The 19,343-nt window shown below is 44.5% G+C and overlaps 1 protein-coding gene across 1 annotated transcript in view; it reads left to right on the forward strand.

The window, feature by feature from the left end:
• Window positions 1-7,790: 7,790 nt before the first annotated feature.
• The window catches only part of LOC140740438 (hydrocephalus-inducing protein-like), a 579,330-nt gene continuing 567,777 nt past the window's right edge, over window positions 7,791-19,343 (forward strand). The window contains exon 1 of the mRNA XM_073069569.1: window positions 7,791-7,952. The gene's annotated coding sequence lies outside the window, so the exon portion shown is untranslated. The remainder of the gene's footprint in view (window positions 7,953-19,343) is intronic.

Here is a 19,343-nt window from a genome sequence, read left to right on the forward strand (position 1 = left end):
GCACTAAGACGGTAGCGCGATATTAATACGCAGCAGCCTCTCTGGACTCTGGATTGGGGATTGCCAAATGTTATGTGGATTTTCTGGTGTAGTCGGTTTTGTCATTTGCTTTTGTGATATCATTCTGGAGGAACGTTGTCTCATTTTTTAACTGCATTGCATTTGTGGTTTCTAAATGACAATAAACTGAATCTGAATCTGAATGCATTGAGTATTTCTAGCATTTTCTTTTATTTTAAGTACCGACATCTATGGTATTTTTAATTTTTGTCCATTCAAGCAAGTTTACTTTAATAGTCATATTCAGACTTGGTACACGTGGATGCTTGCTTCTGCATGAATGGCCTGTGTTTACAGTAGGCAGTGTAGGTGTGGAAAGGACAGAGTATAATTTATATCTTGTTATATTTTGTTACTTTTTTTGAGTAAGTGACAACAGTTTCCTTGAGCAAGATAAAATCTAAAATAGATTTTTCCTAGCTTATTTGATAAAGTATTGTTCCAGGATCTGCCCCAAAGGCAAGGTAGATCTCATATTCCAAACTCCTATTGTCAGTGTGATTTGCCCAAACTATGTGAAAATTATAGATCTTCTTGATTATTACATCTGGTAAGCTGTATTTATTTCTTAATCAATAGCATCTTCATTTATGTTGCTGTAAGCCATTCTAACCACTGTTAATGATCTTTTCTTGTGTTTATCCCTATCTATATACATTCTCTTTTCTGTTCTACTGGGTCAAGATCATTCCTCACCACTGGTCTTGTACTATCCATTATTATTATAGCTAACCACTTCTTCCATCCTTCATGTCTCCTTCTCATTTCTGTCTTTTCTTTCTAAATACCTGGTTCCCTGGAATATTTAATTTCAAACCATGGTTACCTTGAAATTATGGCTCTGTAATTGCTGTCAATTTCTATTTGAGCCGTTAGTTTGTCTATTTTGTCATCTATTCCTCATAATTCAAATGCAATACCTTTACTTTTAACATTTTTCTTTGAATTGATGTTGTTCCTGATCAGTATGCTGATTACCCTGATATGATTTTGTTTGGTGCAGGAATGATGCAGTTGCTTCGAGAATTCCAATATTACAGCATACAAGGTTGAAGTAGTAGGGACACATTTCCAACAAGCACAAGTTAACTCTCACTGATTGCTTTGCTTCTTAAATGGTGTTGCTAAAACAGTATGTCTCTTCATAGATTAAAAAATGTTCTTTGCCTTAAGGTGGCAGTCAGCCCGGAAGAAAATTAGAGATAGTAAAACACCAGACATTGCCTTATCATTATCAACTGAGTTAAAGATGATTCCCGGACATGTGGAGTGGAATCATTCATTCCAATCTAATAGAACCTTTAAGGAACTTTGTGGGCAAGTAGTTTGATTGATGAATGAAAACTCAGGAATCAATACAAGCAATGTAATTAGCAATTACTTTGTTTATAAGCTGTTTAGTTGACTTACAACGTCTTAACAGACAGACATATTTTATTGATCCCGAGGGAAATTGGGTTCATGGGTAACAGACCATGGAGTGAGGTAGCCTTATTATTTGTCCAGCTCCCTCAGTGCAGAGCTCTTTGTTATCAATGGATATAGTAACGTCGTGGTTACTGGAGAGAGCCAGAGTTCTGGACCATTGATTCAGAGCACATGAGGCTGCTTACCAAGTTAAGAGCCTGTGGTATTACAGGAAAGTTACTAACATGGGGTTCTGCATAGGTATGTTCCAATGAGACAAGGAAAGGATGGTAGGGTACAGGAACTGTGGTGTACAAAGTCTGTTGTAAATCTAGTCAAGAAGAAAATAAGAGCTTACGAAAGGTTCAAAAAACTAGGTAATGATAGAAATCTAGAAGATTATAAGCCCAGTAGGAAGGAGCTTAAGAATGAAATTTGGAGAGCCAGAAAGGATTACCAATCAACTTTCTAGCTCTTAGCTTCATCCCTCCCCCTCCTGTCTTCTCCTATCATTTCGGATCTTCCCCTCCCCCTCACGCTTTCAAATCTTTTACTATCTTTTCTTTCAGTTAGTCCTGACGAATGGTCTCAGCCCAAAACGTCGACAGTGCTTCTTCTTATAGATGCTGCCTGGCCTGCTGTGCTCCACCAGCATTTTGTGTGTGTTGCTTGAATTTCCAGCATCTGCAGATTTCCTCGTGTTTGTGTTTTTAATGAAATATAATGTTGGAAAATGCATGGTAATACACTTTGATAGTAGAAATAAATGCACAGACTATTTTCTAAATGGGGAGAAAATCCAAAAATCTGAGATGCAAAGGGACTTGGGAGTCCTTGTGCAAAACACCATAAGGTTAACTTGCAGGTTGAGTCGGTGGTGAGGAAGGCAAATGCCATGTTAGCATTCATTTCAAGAGGTCTAGAATCCAAGAGCAGGGATGTGATGCTGAAGCTGTATAAGGCACTGGTGAGGCCTCACCTAGAGTATTGTGAACAGTTTTGGGTTTTTCATCTTAGAAAAGAGGTGCTGGCATTGGAGAGGTTCCAGAGGAGGCCACAAAGATGATTCCAGGAATGAAAGGGTTATCATACGAGGAACATTTGGTGGCTCTGGGTCTGTACTCACTGGAATTCAGAAGGATGAGGTGGGATCTCATTGAAACCTTTCGAATGTTGAAAGGCCTAGACAGAGTAGATGTGGAAAGGATGTTTCCCATGGTGGGAGAGTCTAGGACAAGAGGGCACAGCCTCAGTATAGATGGGTGTATATTCAAAACAGAGATGTGGAGAAATTTCTTTAGCCAAAGGGTGGTGAATTTGTGGAATTTGTTGCCATGTGCAGCTGTGGAGGCCAGGTCATTGGGTCTATCTAAGACAGAGGTTAATCAGTTCTTGATTGGACATGGCATCAAAAGTTATGGGGAGAAGGCTGGGGAATGGGGTTGAAGAGGAGAAAAAATTGAATGGTGGAGCAGACTCGTTGGGCCAAATGGACTAATTTCTGCTCCTATGTCTTATGGTCTTATGGTCTAACACAAGTTTCAACTCACCATGACCACCAGGAAGTTTCATTTGAATAATAAAATAAAAATCTTGAATGAACATAGAACCTGTCTTACTATTGCAAAACTATGAAACTACTGTATTATTGTGAAAACTCATCTGGGTTAATGATGCTCTTTAGGGGAAAAATATGCCATCTGTCCCTGTTAATGTGACTGGAACCACCATTGTGGCTAACTCCTAAATAAGTTCAAGGGCAGTTGCCAATAGGCAGTACATATCAATATTGCCAATGACATCACATTCTGTGAATGACAAAGGCTCCAATAAGGCTTTTGACAAGGTCTTACATGGAAGTCTGTTCCTAAATGCAAATTGGTAAGTTGAATGCAAAACTTGCGTCAACATTAGAAGGCAGCAGAGAGTGATTGAAAGTTGCTTTTCTCATCTACTAGTATACCAGAAGGGTTGGTGAAGGATTGCTTGTGATATACATTAACAACTTGGATGTGAATATAAGAAATATGGTTTGTAAGTCTGCAGAAGACACAAAAATTTGTGGAGTTGCAGAGAGATAGGAGATTGTCTTAGGTTACAGCATGATCTTGGTTGGCTAGAAAGTCAGGTAGGGTAATGGCAGATGGAATTTAATTTTGACAGGTGTAAAAGGATGCTTTTTATCAGTAGTGGGGGCTGGCAGAAGCTCTGATAAATGAGTATGGAATTAAGATAAGGATTAATAGTGTAAAGAATAAGAATATTCATTCTCATGGTCTAAAACAGGAGGACATGCATATAATGTGAAACTGAGTTTAGAGGAGATCGAAAGGGAACTTTTTCACACATGGAGAGAGTTTGATTCTGGATTGCACTGCCTGAGAAGGTGGTGAAGGCAGAGACTCACATATGGGCTTGTACGTTGGTTGGCAAGAACCTGATTGCTTGTTTTTTTGCAGTATGACTGCTATGAGAATTCTTTTCTCGAGAACATACTGTCAAGTCAAACTTGAGTTTCTGGAAGGTATTGGGCCCTGGAGGCAAAAGAAAATAATATTTAAAAGGAAGAGCAATAATTCACTGGCAGACTGGACGGAACCTACTGCCTGAGGGCTGTTTCTGCTCAGAACATTTGGGCGGACCGTGCAGCGTTACAGCGGCAGTCCGAAAGCAGCGTCACAATCCGCGGTAAGATGCCAAACTTTAAATAATTGTTGAGACTGCTTCATGGAAAAGAGCACTGCTGTCACTGCGTTTGGGTTAACTCCGCCACTGGGATCATCGCGCGCAGGCACTTCTTGAAAACGACGCAAGGCTTAAGAAGAGCTCACAAACCTTTGAGAGAGTTCGCCCAGTTTGGAACCATAACGGCCAGAGGCCATAATGGTCCAGTAGAGAAATGGAGGTGCAGGTCCGAAATCGTCTACGAAGTCCGAGAGGCAGCCAGTTTTTCACCTAATGCCTTACGACTAATGCCTAATGACTTATGACTAACCTTGACAAGACTAATGACTGACTTATGACTGATTATTTATGACTACTGACTAATAACTAAGAACTACTCAACTGCCGCACTTGCAAAAAATAAAAAGGAAAAAAAAGAAGGGAAGTTGTTTGGTCATTGAGTGGAATCCGGTTAAAACCTTTGGGTAGGCGTATTCAGTCCCTTTCAAGTGGGGAACAAGAACTCTGACTTGACACATACACTGGTGTCAATATATGGAGGGATGTTAAGTATATGAAAGAAAGTAATTCCCCAGCAATCACTTTTGTCCCTCAGAGTCAGAATCAGGTTTAATATCACTGGCATATGTCCTGAAATTTGTTGTTATGTGGCAGTGGTACATTGCAATACAGAATAATAAGAACTGAATTACAGGAAGTATATGCACATAGACCATAGAAATCTACAGCACATTACATTGTGCCAACCATGTAGACCAATCTAGAAACTTCCTAGAATTTCCCCACTGCACAGCCCTCTATTTTTCTAAGCTCCATGTACCCATCTAAGAGTCTCTTAAAAGACCCTATCGTATCCACTTCTTCCACCTTTGCTGACAGGGCATTCCACACACCCGCCACCCACTGTGTGAGAAGCTTACCCCTGACATCACGCTTGTACCTTAAAACGATTCTCCCAGGTGTTAGCCAGTTCAGCTCTGGGAAAAGCCTCTGGCTATTCACGTGATTAATGCCTCTTATCATCTGATACACCTCTATAAGGTCACCTCTCAATCTCCTTTGCTCCGAAGAGAAAAGGCCACGTTCATAAGGCATGCTGTTCACTCCAGGCAACATCCTTGTAAGTCTCCTCTGCACTCTATAGTATTCAGATCCTTTCAGTAGTATGTATAGAAAATAATTAAATTTAATAAGTAGTGCAAAAAAATGTAGTGAGGTAGTGTTCATGGGGTCAATATCCATTCAAAAATTTGATGGCAGAGGGGAAGAAGCTGTTCCCGAATCTTTCAGTGTGTGTCTTCATGCTCCCAATCCTCCTCCCTAATCATAACATTGAGGGGAGGGCATGTCTTTAACGATGGATGCTGCCTTTTTGAGGCATTGCTCTTGAAGATGCCCTGGATACTACTGAGAATAGTGCCCATGATGGCGCTGACTGAGTTCATAACTTGTTGCAACTTCTTTCAATCCTGTGCAGTAACACCCCCTTACCAGACGGTGATGCAGCCATTTAGAATGCTTTCCACAGTACTAGCTGATATACTCACTCCTGTATGCCTTCTTGTCACCATCAGAAATTCTGCCAACAGTAGTTCTGTCATCAGCTAATTTATAGATATCATTTCAACTGTGTCTAGCCACACCGTCATGGGATTAGAGAGAATTGATTATTGGTGAGGTGGAGATGTTACAATATTTCCAATCCACACAGATTGTTGTCTTCCGGTGTCGAGGATCCAATTGCAAAGAGAGGGACAAAGGCCCAGGTTTTGAAGCTTTGTGATCAGAACTGTAGGAATGATTGTGTTAAATGCTAGCTGTAGTTGATAAACAGCAGCCTGACATAAGTATTAGTATTGTCCAGGTGACCCAAGGCCACATGAAGAGCCAATGAGATCATATCCACTGTAGACCTATTGTGGCAATAGGCAAATTACAATGGGCCCAGGTCCTTGCTGAGATAGGAGTTGATTCTAGCATTAGTAACGTCACAGAACACTTCATCACCGTAGACGTGAGTGCTACTGGATGATAGTCGTTAAAGCAGCTCACCCTGCTCTCTTTGGGCACTGATATGATTGTTTCCCTTTAGAATCAGGTACCAACATGACAGTAACAATGAGATATTGAAAATGTCTTTGAACATACCTGTCAGTTGGTTGGCACAAGTTTTCAGACCCCTACCAGATACTGCATCAGGGTTTATCGCCTTGTGAGGATTTACCCTCATGAAAGAGAATCCAACATCGACATCCGAGACAGAGATCACAGGGTGCTGCAAGTATTCTCATAGCTGTAGTTTTATTCTCCCTTTCAAAGAGTGCATAAAAGACATTGAGCTCATCTGGGAGTGAAGCATCATTACCATTCGTGATGTTAGGTTTTGTTTTGTAGGAAGTAATGGCCTGCAAACCCTGCCAGAGCTGACGTGTATCCAATTTTACCTCTAACCTCATTTGGAATTGTTCCTTTGCTCTCAAGATAGTCCTCTCTAAGTTGTACCAGGCCTTCTTGGTATCACCAGACTTGAGTGTCACAGATCTCCCTCAGCAGGCTATGCACTTTAGATTCGGGTATGTGAGGCACGTTGTCATAGGCACACACTCATCCTCACAGGCTTTAATGAATTCAGTAACAACTCATTCAGATTCAAAGATGAATCCCTGAATGCAGTCCAGTCCACTGACTCAGAACAATCCTGTAAATGCCTCCGTTGTCCATGCCTTCTTGGTCCACACCACTAGCGTTGTGGACGTCAGTCTCTGTCTGCACTCGGAGAGTAGAAGTACAGCCAGGTGATCAGACTTCCCAAAATATGGATGTGGGATGGCACAGTGAATGCTTTTGATGGTCGTATAACAATGGTCCAGTGTGTTGGCTCCTCTGGTTCCACAAATAATATGTTGGTAATTACTGTTTAGAGATTTTTTCTACTGGTCTGGTTAAAATCCCCCATAATTATGGGGAAGGCATCATACTCTTTGCTAAGTATTCACAAAAAATAGCTGGGTTTTATCTCAGAATGCTACTTTGCATTCCAATTCCAACATGTCGGTCCATGGCCTCCTCTTGTGTCACAATGAGGTCACCCTCATGTTGGAGGAGAAATCTATATTCCATCTGGGTATCCATCATTCTAATGGCATGAATATCGTTTTCTCCTTCTGGTAAAATATTCATTTTCCCTCTCCCTCTACTCTTCAATTCTCCCACTCTAACCTCTTGCCTCTTCTCGCTCACTGATTAGCTCCCCCGGTGCCTCTCCTCCTTCCATTTCTCCTATGGTCGACTCACTTATCCTATTAGATTCCGTTCTCTCCAGCCCTTTGCCTTTCCTGGCTTCACCTATCACCTTCCAGCGATCCTCCTTTCCTTTCCCTCTCTCCAGGTTTTTATTCTGGGATTTTCTTCTTTCCTATCCAGTCCTGGAGAAGGGTCAAATCTCTGACTGTTCATTTCCTTGGAGGTTGCATGACCTACTGAGTTCTTCCTGCATTTTGTGTGTGTGACTTTGTGTTGTCGTGTATTTTTATTGCATGTGGTTAGAAACATTGCACTCCAGTAATACTATGTGTGGTACTGTCATTAAAATGCATTCGGTCGATTTGATCTTTATTACTTTTGTTTTTCCACAGGAATTGGATGACCAGCAAGGTGTGGTTTATTCCAGTCCCAAGCCTTATGGAATTATTGAATCCTGTCACACTATTGAGGTTCCTTTATTAGTGGAACTACAGAGCCTTGGAGAACAAAGTGCAGAACTGTCTATTGCCATATTTGGCAAAAGTTACCCTCCCCTTGTGAGTAATTTTTCCTGGTAACAAAATAATGTTCTCTTAAATGGGTAGATTTTGAATGAGAGTACGGTCTGTGGTTGAGTGGCTGCTTGTTATCCAATAACTACAGACTTGTGTATCAAGAAGATCATCTGCAGTGGAATTTTGAAGTACCACATCAGTGATATATGTATATGGATATATTTCCAAGAATTGTTTCAGGTAACAATGCTGAATTTTGGTTCTTCTCCAGAACTAAGATGGCAGAACATAGAGCAATGTAGGTCTGAGTCACAGCGCAGGAGAAACTACAATGTTACTCTCAGCTTTAAAACTGAATCTTGTCGTACAGTGGTATTATTAAGTGATACCTTCCATTGCCGTAAAGTTCTGTCACTGTTTTCTCTCCACTCTCCTACTGAGAGAGTAGTTACACATGTAAGAAAAACAGCTTGTATTCCTACCCATCCCTCACCCTTTCGTTCTGGCTTCTGCCCCCCCTTTCTTTCCAGTTTTGATCTGGAATGTGAACTGTCCATTTCCCTCCTTGCCTGACCTGCTGAGTTCCTCCCGCATTTTATGTGTGTTGTGGACATGTAAGGAGATTTGATTAAGTATTTTTGTGTGGAGTCTAGCTGGTGAGTATTCATCCATGGAGAACATCACATTTGGTGGAAGTGATAAAGTGATATTCTCGGCTGACATTGCTGAAGAGAGACAAGTTGGATTGAATCCCTTAGCACCCATCTTAGCAAGGGTCAATATTGGTATATTTGAAAATCGGTGTGATAATTTATGCATAGAGCCAAAGGAGATGGGGGAGATCTTAAATAGATTTTTTTTTGCATCCCTGTTTACTCAGGAGAGAGACACAGATTCTATAGAACTCGGGCAGAGCAGTAGTGTAATCATGGACCGTACCCAAATTATGGAAGAGGAGGTGTTGCTATCTTAAGGAAAATTGGGGTGCATAAGTCCTTAAGGCCTAACAAGATGTCCCCTTGGACCTTGTGGAAGGCTAGTGCAGAAATTACAGGTGCCCTGGCAAAGATATTTAAAACATCCTTAGCCATGAGTAAGGAGCCAAAAGATTGGAGGATAGCTAATGTTGTTAAAGAAAGGCTTTTAATAATACTGTATGCTGGGGAATTATTGGGTGGTGAGTCTGAGCAATAATGAGTAAATTATTGGAAGGTATTCTAAGGGACAGGAGATACAGTGTCTATAAAAAGTATTCACCCCCTTGGAAGTTTTCATGTTTTATTGTTTTACCACATTGAATCACAGTGTATTTAATTTGGCTTTTTTGACTCTGATCAACAGAAAGACTCTTGTGTCAAAGTGAAAGCAGATCTCTACAAAGTGATCTAAATTAATTACAAATATAAAACACAAAATAATTGATGACATAAGTATTCACCCCCCCCCCCCTTTAATATGACACACCAAACTATCACTGCTGCAGCCAATTGGTTTCAGAAGACACATAATTAGTTAAATGGAGATTGTTTTTGGAGACCTGTGTACAGTCATGGTGTTTCAATTGATTGTAGTAATAATACACCTATAACTGAAAGATCCAGCTACTGGTGAGACAGGATCCTGGCAATAAACTACACCATGAAGACAAAAGAACACTCCAAGCAACTCAGTAACAAAAAATTACTGAAAAGCACAAGTCAGGAGATGGATACAAGAACATTTCCAAGTCACTGAATATCCCTTGGAGTACAGTTAAGTCAATTATCAAGAAATTGAAAGAATATGGTACAGCTATAAATCTGCTTGGAGCAGACTGCCCTCAAAAACTAAGTGACTGTGCAAGAAGGGGACTAGTGAGGGAGGCCACCAAGAACCTATGACAACTCTGGAGGAGTTACAAGCTTCAGTGGCTGAGATGAGAGAGACTGCACATACAACTGTTGCCTGGGTGCTTCACCAGTCTCAGCTTTATGGGAGAGTGGCAAAGAGAAAGCCGCTGCTGTTAAAAACTCACATGAAATCTCGGTTGGAGTTTGCCAGAAGGCATGTGGGAGACTCTGAAGTCAGCTAGAAGAAGGTTCTATGGTCTGGTGAAAACAAATTTGAGCTTTTTGGCCACCAGACTAAATGCTATGTTTGGTGTAAGCCAATCACTGCACATCATCAAAAACACACTATCCCTACTGTAAAGCTTGGTGGTGACTGCATCACGCTGTGGTAATGCTTCACTGCAGCAGGCCTGGAAGACTTGTGAAGGCAGAGGGTAAAATGAATGCAGCAAAATACAGGGAAATCCTGGAGGAAAACCTGATGGAGGAGTCCAGACTTCAATCCAATTTGTGACTGGACTTGAAGAGGGCTGTTCACTCACGATCTCCATGAAATCTGACAGAGCACGAGTTCTTTTGTAAAGAAGAAGAGGAAAATTTGCAGTGTGCAGATGTGCAAAGCTGATAGAGGACCTATTCACACAGACTCAAGGCTGTAATTACTCCCAAAGGTGCATCTACAAAGTACTGCCTTGAAGGGGGTGAATACTTTTTAATACTTGTATGTAAGGATTTGGATAGACAGGAACTGATTAGGGATAGTCAACATGGCTTTGTATTTGGTAGGTTGTGTGTAACCAATCTTTGAGAGTTTTTTGAGGAGGTTAGCAGGAAAGAAGATGAAGGAAAGGCAGTTGATGTTGTCTACATGTACTCCAGTAAAGTCTTTGACAAAGTGCTGCTTGGGAGGCTGATCCAGAAGGTCCAGTTGCCTGGCATTCAGGGTGAAGTTGTAAATTGCATACAACAGTGGCTTACCGAGAGAAGAGAACCAGAAAGTGGCGTTGGATTGTTGCCTCTCTGATTTGGACGCCTGTGATTAGTGATGTGCTGCCGGTGTTGATACTGGGTCCATTATTGTTAGTCATCTATAATAATGAGTTTGGTGATAATGTTGGTGAACTGGATCAGCAAGTTTGAGAATGACACCATTCTCGATGGTCAGTGAGACAGTGAGGATGGCTATCAATGCCTGCAGTGGAATTGGGACCAGCTGGGAAAATTGACAGAAAAATGGCAGGTAGAATTTAATGCAGACAAGTGTGAGATGTTGATGTTTGGAAGGAGAAAGTAGAAATGGAGTTGTATAGTGAATGGTAGAGCACTGAGAATTGTGGTATAAATGTGGGATCTGGAAATACAAATCCAAAATTTGTTGAAAGTGGTGTCGTAGGTTGATGGGACTGTATTTGAGACACTAGGGACTGCTTTGTACTTTGCTTCGTGGAAACATAGCTCGCACCTGCGAAGTTGGATGCAACGCTGTAGCCCAATGGCTTTTCCAGTGTCTGCAAAGACAAGATCACTGAGTTTTTAAAGATATACGAAGTGGAGTATGCTTTATGATTAACTCATCATGGTACACAGATGTGGCAGTTCTGTCTCAATCCTACTCCCCCAACCTAACAGAACATTCAGTAAACAAGTGTCATCTATTTTTATCTGGCTCAGCGCTATCAGCTCACATTCGTCTAGGGTGAAACCGCCATCAGGCCGCCAAACCCTGTCTCACGTTTGCATAGATGCTGTGTAATGCACCCCGGTACAAACCCACAACGTCAAATATCAGACAGTACACAACGTATGAGTAAATGATGACACTTTATAAATCTTACTGTGACTATGTGGTTAGTAGGGAAACTGATATACAGGTAAAAGGTGCCACACTTATCAGAGTTAATCAGTTTGTGCACAATTGTTGGAGCTCAAGGGAAACGTCTTCTCTCCACCATTCGATCTCCTCCAAACTCCTCGACCCTCGGACTGGGACCAACCATGGTGGTCTACCAAAGAGCTTCCCACGCGTCCTTCCTCTTTGCCTCTCCTCACCGATCTCCCGCCACTCACTCAGGTTCCCACACATACAGACAGAATAACATGACTCCCATTGGTTAGTTCCCCATTATCTATAATTATAACCCAAACACTTCAGCTACAAAGAACATTACCTCATCAGTTACAGAGAAGCCATTTCATTATTAGCAGTTAACAGTTAACATTACAGTTAATATTACTGAGAACCCTACATTCTCCCCCTACTGAATTTAGTCATGCCCTCATGACATCCAGGTAATTTGCCAACACTTCCTGTAAAACACAGAGCCTAGTCCAAGTGCAGAAAGCAGTGACATAACTCCCCAAAGCAGTAGAGATCACATTGGGCAGCCTCTCTGGGGGGTTCCGAATCCCCTGAGACCTCTGTACCCCCTCTTCTAGATCCTCCGGCTCAGACACTACTGGAGACACCTCGGGGTTGCCTGGCGAGACCTCCCATGATCTGTCACTCAAACCTCTCTGCAACTCAGAGCCCCCTGTCTCGGGTTCAGGCCCCACTTCCTCTGCTCCAGAGTTATGCTGCACTCCCTGTTGCCTGCCAAAACCCCCCCACCTCATCTGATGCAGTGTGAGAAGAACCTGGAGTCTCTTCCTCCGTCACGGGGAAGTTAGCAAACGGCAGCAGGTACCACTCATCTGAATCATCATCTTCTGAATTAGTGTCCCTTTCCGGGGCTGGGCCCGGCCCCGTCTCTTTTGCGGTGGGCTCTTCCGCAGAGCCCTCGTACTAGGTGTAGACTCCAAGTTGGGCTCTAGGTCTACCTGCACCTCTTGTCCCAGGGGCAATAGGTGGTTCCGATGGAGGATCTTGACAGGCCCATTCCCGTCCTCGGGCCTCACCCGGAAAACCGATAAGTTTGGCATCTGACTCTCCACCACATAGGGTGTAGCCGCCCAGCGGTCAGCCAACTTGTGCTTTCCAGGTAGGCCCAAATTCCTTATGAGGACTCGGTCTCCCGGCAGGAGTTGGGAGAACTTCACTTTCTAGTCATACCTCACTGATGAGCTTACTCTCAAAATCCCATCCCTGGTCACTATGTATCCGCTGGGGAAGGCCATAATGCACAAAATACTTCTCCCATAGCACTTCTGCTACCGTAGTCGCCCTCTGGTCCTTGGTAGGAAAAGCCTGAGCATATCTGGTGTAGTGGTCCTTGATGACGAAGACATTCACCGTTTTGCTGGTGTCGGGTTCTATGGACAGAAAATCCATACACACCAGGTCCAGGTGTCCTGCACTCTGCAGTGTGACAGAGGAGCAGTCTGCATAGGTTGTGTCTTTCGGCGTATGCAGTGAATGCACGACTTGCAGTACGCTTCAACCTCTAACTTCATTCGGGGCCAGTAAAACCTGTCTTTGAGCAATCCATAGGTCTTTTCCACCCCGAAATGTCCAGAACCATCATGCAGTGACTTCAACGCCATCCCCCGATACTGCTCAGGCAGGAACAACTGCCAACACTGATGTTGGTCTGAGGGTGACATTACCCGGTATAGAATTTGGTTCCTCAACTTAAACCGAGGCCATTCCCTGAGTAATGAAGGCACCAGAACGTGTTTCGTCTTCTCCGCCCGCGCCATATCCCCCTTCTCCACCGTGTACCAGACAGTGCCAAGGCCCGGGTCATCTCGCTGAGCAGCTGCCACTTCCCCCGGACTTAATTCTGGCAGCTGCTTGGTCTTCAGAGTGGTCAGGTCACAGTAAACTGGGGGCAGAACATCTTCAGAAGCCCCCAATGGGTCCACTGTACAATCCGGCCTCTCCTTTTCCTCGGCCTTCACGGTGATAGCAAACTGACACAAGGCCTTCACCCCAGGGGCAGGAACGCTCTCCCACTCCTCGTCCCTCTCCAGTTCCTCAGTCCCGTCGGGACAAAGTGTCTGCATCGACATTCCGGCTCCCTGGCCGGTACTTCAGGCTGAAATCATATATCGACAATGCCACCAACCACCGATGGCCTGTGGCATCCAGTTTCTCCGAGGTCAGGATGTAAGTGAGCGGGTTGTTGTCCGTCCTCACCTCAAACTTGGCTCCATAGAGATAATCACTCAGCTTATCTGCCACTGCCCACCAACGCCAGGATCTCCAACTTGTGGGTGGAATAGTTTCTCTCGGAGTGCGACAAACTCTGGCTGACAAAAGCCGCAGGTCTCAACCCGGCACCCTGATCCTGATACAAGACAGCCCCTAATCCCTCTCGGCTGGCATCGGTGTGTTGTACATAGGGCAATCGGGGTCCGCAATAGACAGCACCGGTGCCTGGGTCGGCAACTCCTTCAGCGACTGAAAAGCCTCCTCACATTTAGCATCCTACCTCTGTCCGAAGGGCTCTGACAGGTTGAGATATTCTCCAACCTCCCATCCCCCTTTTCCTTTCTTCCCTAAGGGTGGGTAACCACGCAGAAGCTGGTGCAAGGGGTGACTCAATTTGGCGTACACCTTCACGAACCTCTGATAATAACCACAGAACCCCAAGAATGAGTGCAAAGCGCCCACAGTCTGGGGCCTTGGCCACGTGGTCACCGCTTCTATCTTACCTGGGTCTGTAGCTAATCCATCCCGTGAGATTATGTGCCCAATATAGCTAACAGACATCTTGCAGAACTGGCACTTGTCCAGGGAGAGTTTTAATTCTTCCTTCTTTAGTCGGCTCAGCACCTACAGTAGCCTCGCTTCATGCTCCTCCAAGGTGGATCTAAATACTATCAAGTCATCCAAATACACCAACACTTCGAGCAATTCATATCCCCCACCGGCTTCTCCATGACCCTCTGGAAGGTGGCAGGGGCTCCCAATATGCCCTGGGGCATCCTTTCGTACTGGAAAAATCCCAAAGTGCATTTAAATGCTGTTTTCTCTTTGTCGGCCTCACTCATCGGGATCTGGTAATATCTACTCCTCAAGTCCAGCACACTGAACCACTTTTCCCCAGTCAGACAGGCCAGTGTGCCTTCGATCCTCGGGACTATATGCTGGTCAGGGGCGGTGTACCAGTTCAGGGTCCTATAGCCTACACACATGCGGACCTTTCCGTTCTTCTTCCGGGCCATTACTATTGGAGATGCATAAGGGCTTCGGGATTCAGAGATGATCCCAGCTTCCTTCAACTTATGCAAGTGCTGCCGCACATCTTCCATATCTGCAGGGGCCAGTCGCCGCGACCACTCTCTAAACGTGGTGTCCTCAGTCACCCGGATGGTGTGACGAGTGCTCTTGGAGCAACCGACATCAAACTCGCCAAGGGAAAAAAATCTTTCAGCTCCAACATCTTCTCCACCAGCCTTTGGTTCCAACCCGGCGGCACAGGAGAGTCCCCAAAGTTAAAGGCCTCAGCAGTCAGCTTTCCTCTGTTGTTCAATAGTCCCCCCCAGTGGGCCTCATGGGGACGCTAGACATTACCGTCACCGGGAACAAATGCACCAGAGGCATCCTGTGCAACTGAAGGCCTCTGCACTTTGGGCCTCACCAGCACCCCAGCCAGAAATTGCGACTCCCCCTGCTGGTCTTCCGGGGTATCCACTAAAAGAGCCTCGCCATCAAGCACTGGGAAATCTAGGGGTTCCCATCACTCTCGCTACTTCTCCAGGCCTTAATTACCTTAGGCTTTGACTGGGTGCACCTCACAGTTCCTCGTTTAAATTCAGTATCCGGCCCAGGGCGGCTCCGCACTTCCTCAAATGTAGCTGGAAGCACTGGGTGTCCGGCCAGGGTCCTCAAGAAGTTCTCACCCGCTCTCTCCTTACAGGCCCCCATGAGCCTCCGCACCACAGGGGTGTTGGTCCCCACCGAATGGAAGCACCGCCCACCTCAACCGAATCCGGACAAACCAGAGCTAGCATCTCCAGAACTTCAGACACTCCCACATCGGCTTCTGAATACTCCAGTCTCACTGACACATACCCGTCATACGCCCCAAATCTCCAACGCATTGAATGGGGTCAAGGGCAAATGCTTTAAATACTGCTTGTAAAACGAATGGTATAGTAACGTGACCTGCGACCTGGTGTCGAGTATGGCTTTAGCAGAGATTCCCTCTATCCATAGCGACACGCTGGAGCGGGGTCCCACTAATCCTTCCGGAATCGAGTCTTCTGCTTTCAAGGGCCCCTTGGTACATTGCTGGGAATGTGTTCCCCCAAAGACACCAGGCCGTTCCGTCACTGGGTCTCCTCTAGGTTTTCCGACACCTTTCCCTGCTTGGATACCCAGGGACTCGCCCTCCGAGGGGCTCCCTGATGCTCACATTCTCGCCAGAAGTGGCCCTCTTCCCCACAGTTATAGCACACTCTCTGCCGCTCACATTCTGTCTGGAATTGTCCCTCTTTCCCAGAGTTATAGCACACACAACCGGCCACCCCTCTTCTTGCGAACCCATCTCCACTCGCAGCCCTCTGTGCTGTCCATCCCCTGTGGGGGGGGGGGGGGAATCCCTCCCTACAAATCCCTGAGTTCTCAGCTCACCCACCACTTCCTTTATCAATTGCCGGGTGGAGTCGGCTCCGATCACTTCCCCACCAGGGACTGCTACTGAGGATTTCACCCTCCTGACAGAGTCCTTCCGTGGCCTCATTGTGTTTTCATCCCCCCTCAACACGCACGCATTGCTCACTGGCACCCCCACAGCCGCCCACCATCGCTGAAATGCGGCTGTCGCCATCACAACTGTACTTTAAGCAAAGAGGTCACATAGCATCCACAGAATTCAATCACCCAACGAGCGCCCACAAATGTAACATTTCATTGCTAGCAGTTAATATTACTGAGAACCCTGCAGAAGTTTTCCACCATCACCTTGGTAGCAGTGAACGTCTGGCTATCATCTGGAAGACACTGGAGGAGCTGAGCATCATGATCAGCAGTCGGGAAATAGCATACCCTGATATCCTTTGCTGTCATTGTAGGTGATTTCAACCAGGCCAGCCTAACTATCACTTATTACCTGTGGAACCAGAGGAGGCAACACACTTGACCACTGTTATACCACCATCAAGCATACTTTCCATGCCATTCCATGCCCACAGTTTGGAAAGTGTGGTCACCTTGCTGTACTACATATGCCAGTGATATTAAACCCAATTCTAAAGAGAGCTTTTGGCACTTTGGCAATAGGATTGAAAGAGTGCTGATAAAGTATACTAGGATGTTGTCAGAACCTGGGGACCTGATTTATAGGGAATGCTTGAATAGGTTAAGATTTTATTTCTTAAAGCATTGAAGAATGAGGGGAAATTTGATAGAGGTAAATGAAATTATGAGGCGTGTAGATTGGTGAAATGTAAGCAGAGATTTTTTCACTGAGCTGGGTGAGTCTAGAACTAAAAGTCATAAGTTAAGAGTGAAAGGTGAAGTATTTAAGGAGAACCTGAGGGGGAGCTGAGTGTGCAATGAGCCGCTAGTAAAAGTGGTGGATGAGTGTTTGAGTGCAACATTTACCAGGTGTTTGGATAAGGGAGGGGTATTCAGGACTGGGGTCCAGCTAAATGTGGTTTGGGACTAGCCAGAATAACAGTTGAGCATGGAGCAGCTGGACCAAAGGTCTCTTTTAGTGCTGTATGACTCTCATGCCCTTTTGGGCAGCTCGTACTGGTCTTTATTAAAGTAACATTGGGTCTTTGTCATTAAATGATTTCTCTTTTCAACTCCTAAACTCCGGCTTCTAATGCATCCTTTTTGTAAGCTTCCAACAATCAAGTAAGGTCCATCCCAACTGATGTACACTTTCCTCAGGATTATCTAGATGATCCTCTTCCATTAACCATCTTTAAGAGCCTAGAGTAGTTTCCTTGCCGTGTATCCTACACCCTGATTTCAATTTTCACATCACCTAGATGCTATCAATGACTGGGCAACTCACACCGGTATTTTCCATTCTCTCTCCCCACTTCTTTCAAAAGCCTTTTCCTACTACATGTGGGTTGGATCCTGCAAACTATACCAAATGTTGCAGAATGCCGATTTATTGTAAGATCTGATCCAGTCAAAGTGTTTGAGAAAAGTTGGTAATTACACACTGCAGTTAGTAACAAGGAGAAAACAACTTGATCTTTGAGACTGAACTCAACTCTGATAACCCTAGTTCTAATGGAGACCTTTAGTGACAGTAAATCTGAGAGTCACAGTTCAAAAGGAAGGTCCACTCTATTGGTCAGAAAAATAGTTCTTAAGTAAAAAATTCCTTGTTCTGGATTCCTGGCTACAGTAAATGTAATAATATTTTCCCTCATTATGACTCATCACTACTCACAATCCCAGTCCAAAGTGAAGCCGTCATCATCAATGGAGATTCTTTTTATCCGTACATGAAGCAGTAACTTTCTGACATGTGACAAATCATAGAACCATAGAACATTATAGCACAGTACAGGCCCTTCAGCCTTCCATGTTGTGCCGACCCATATAATCCTTAAAACAAAAACTAAACCCACACTACTCCATAACCCTCTATTTATCTTTCATCCATGTTCCTGTCCAAGAGGCTCTTAAATACCCCTAATGTTTTAGCCTCCACCACCATCCCTGGCAAGTCATTCTAGGCACTCACAACCCTCTGTGTAAAAGACTTACCCCTGATGTCTCCCCTAAACTTCCCTCCCTTAATTTTGTACATATGCCCTCTGGTGTTTGCTATTGGTGCCTTGGGAAACATGTACTGACTATCCACCCTATCTATGCCTCTCATAATCTTGTAGACCTCTATCAAGTCCCCTCTCATTCTTCTACACTCCAAGGAGAAAAGTCCCAGCTCTGCTAACCTTGCTTCATATGACTTGTTCTCCAATCCAGGCAACATCCTGGTAAATCTCCTCTGCACCCTCTACATAGCTTCCACATCCTTCCTATAATGAGGTGACCAGAATTGAACACAATACTCTAAGTGCGGTCTCACCAGAGATTTGTAGAGTTGCATCATGACCTCTCTACTCTTGAACTCAATCTCCCTATTAATGAAGCCTAGCATCCCATAGGCCTTCTTAGCTACCCTATCAACCTACGCAGCGACCTTGAGGGATGTATGGATTTGAACCCCAAGGTCCCTTTGTTCATCCACACTCTTAAGTAACTGACCATTAATCCTGTACTCAGTCTTCTGTTTTGTCCTTCCAAAATGCATCACCTCAAACTTATCTGGATTGAACTCCATCTGCCATTTTTCTGCCCAACTCTGTTCCTGTCTATATCCTCTTGTAATCTTCGACAACCTGCAGCTCCATCCACAACTCCTCCAATCTTCGTGTCATCCGCAAACTTACCCATCCTTCTGCCTCTACATCCAGGTCATTTATAAAAATCACAAATAGCAGGGGTCCCAGGACAGATCCCTGCAGCACTTCACTAGTCACCGACCTCCAGGCAGAATACTTTCCTTCCACAACTACCCTCTGCTTTCTTCCTTTAAGCCAATTTTTTATCCAAACAGCCAAGGTTCCACTTATCCCATGCCTCATGACTTTCTGGATGAGTCTCTCATGAGGGACCTTGTCAAATGCCTTGCTAAAGTCCATGTAGACCACATCCACTGCCCTACCCTCATCAATTTCTTTTGTTACC

This window comes from Hemitrygon akajei, chromosome 17 (genome assembly GCF_048418815.1).
Source record: "Hemitrygon akajei chromosome 17, sHemAka1.3, whole genome shotgun sequence".
NCBI classification, from domain to species: domain Eukaryota; kingdom Metazoa; phylum Chordata; class Chondrichthyes; order Myliobatiformes; family Dasyatidae; genus Hemitrygon; species Hemitrygon akajei.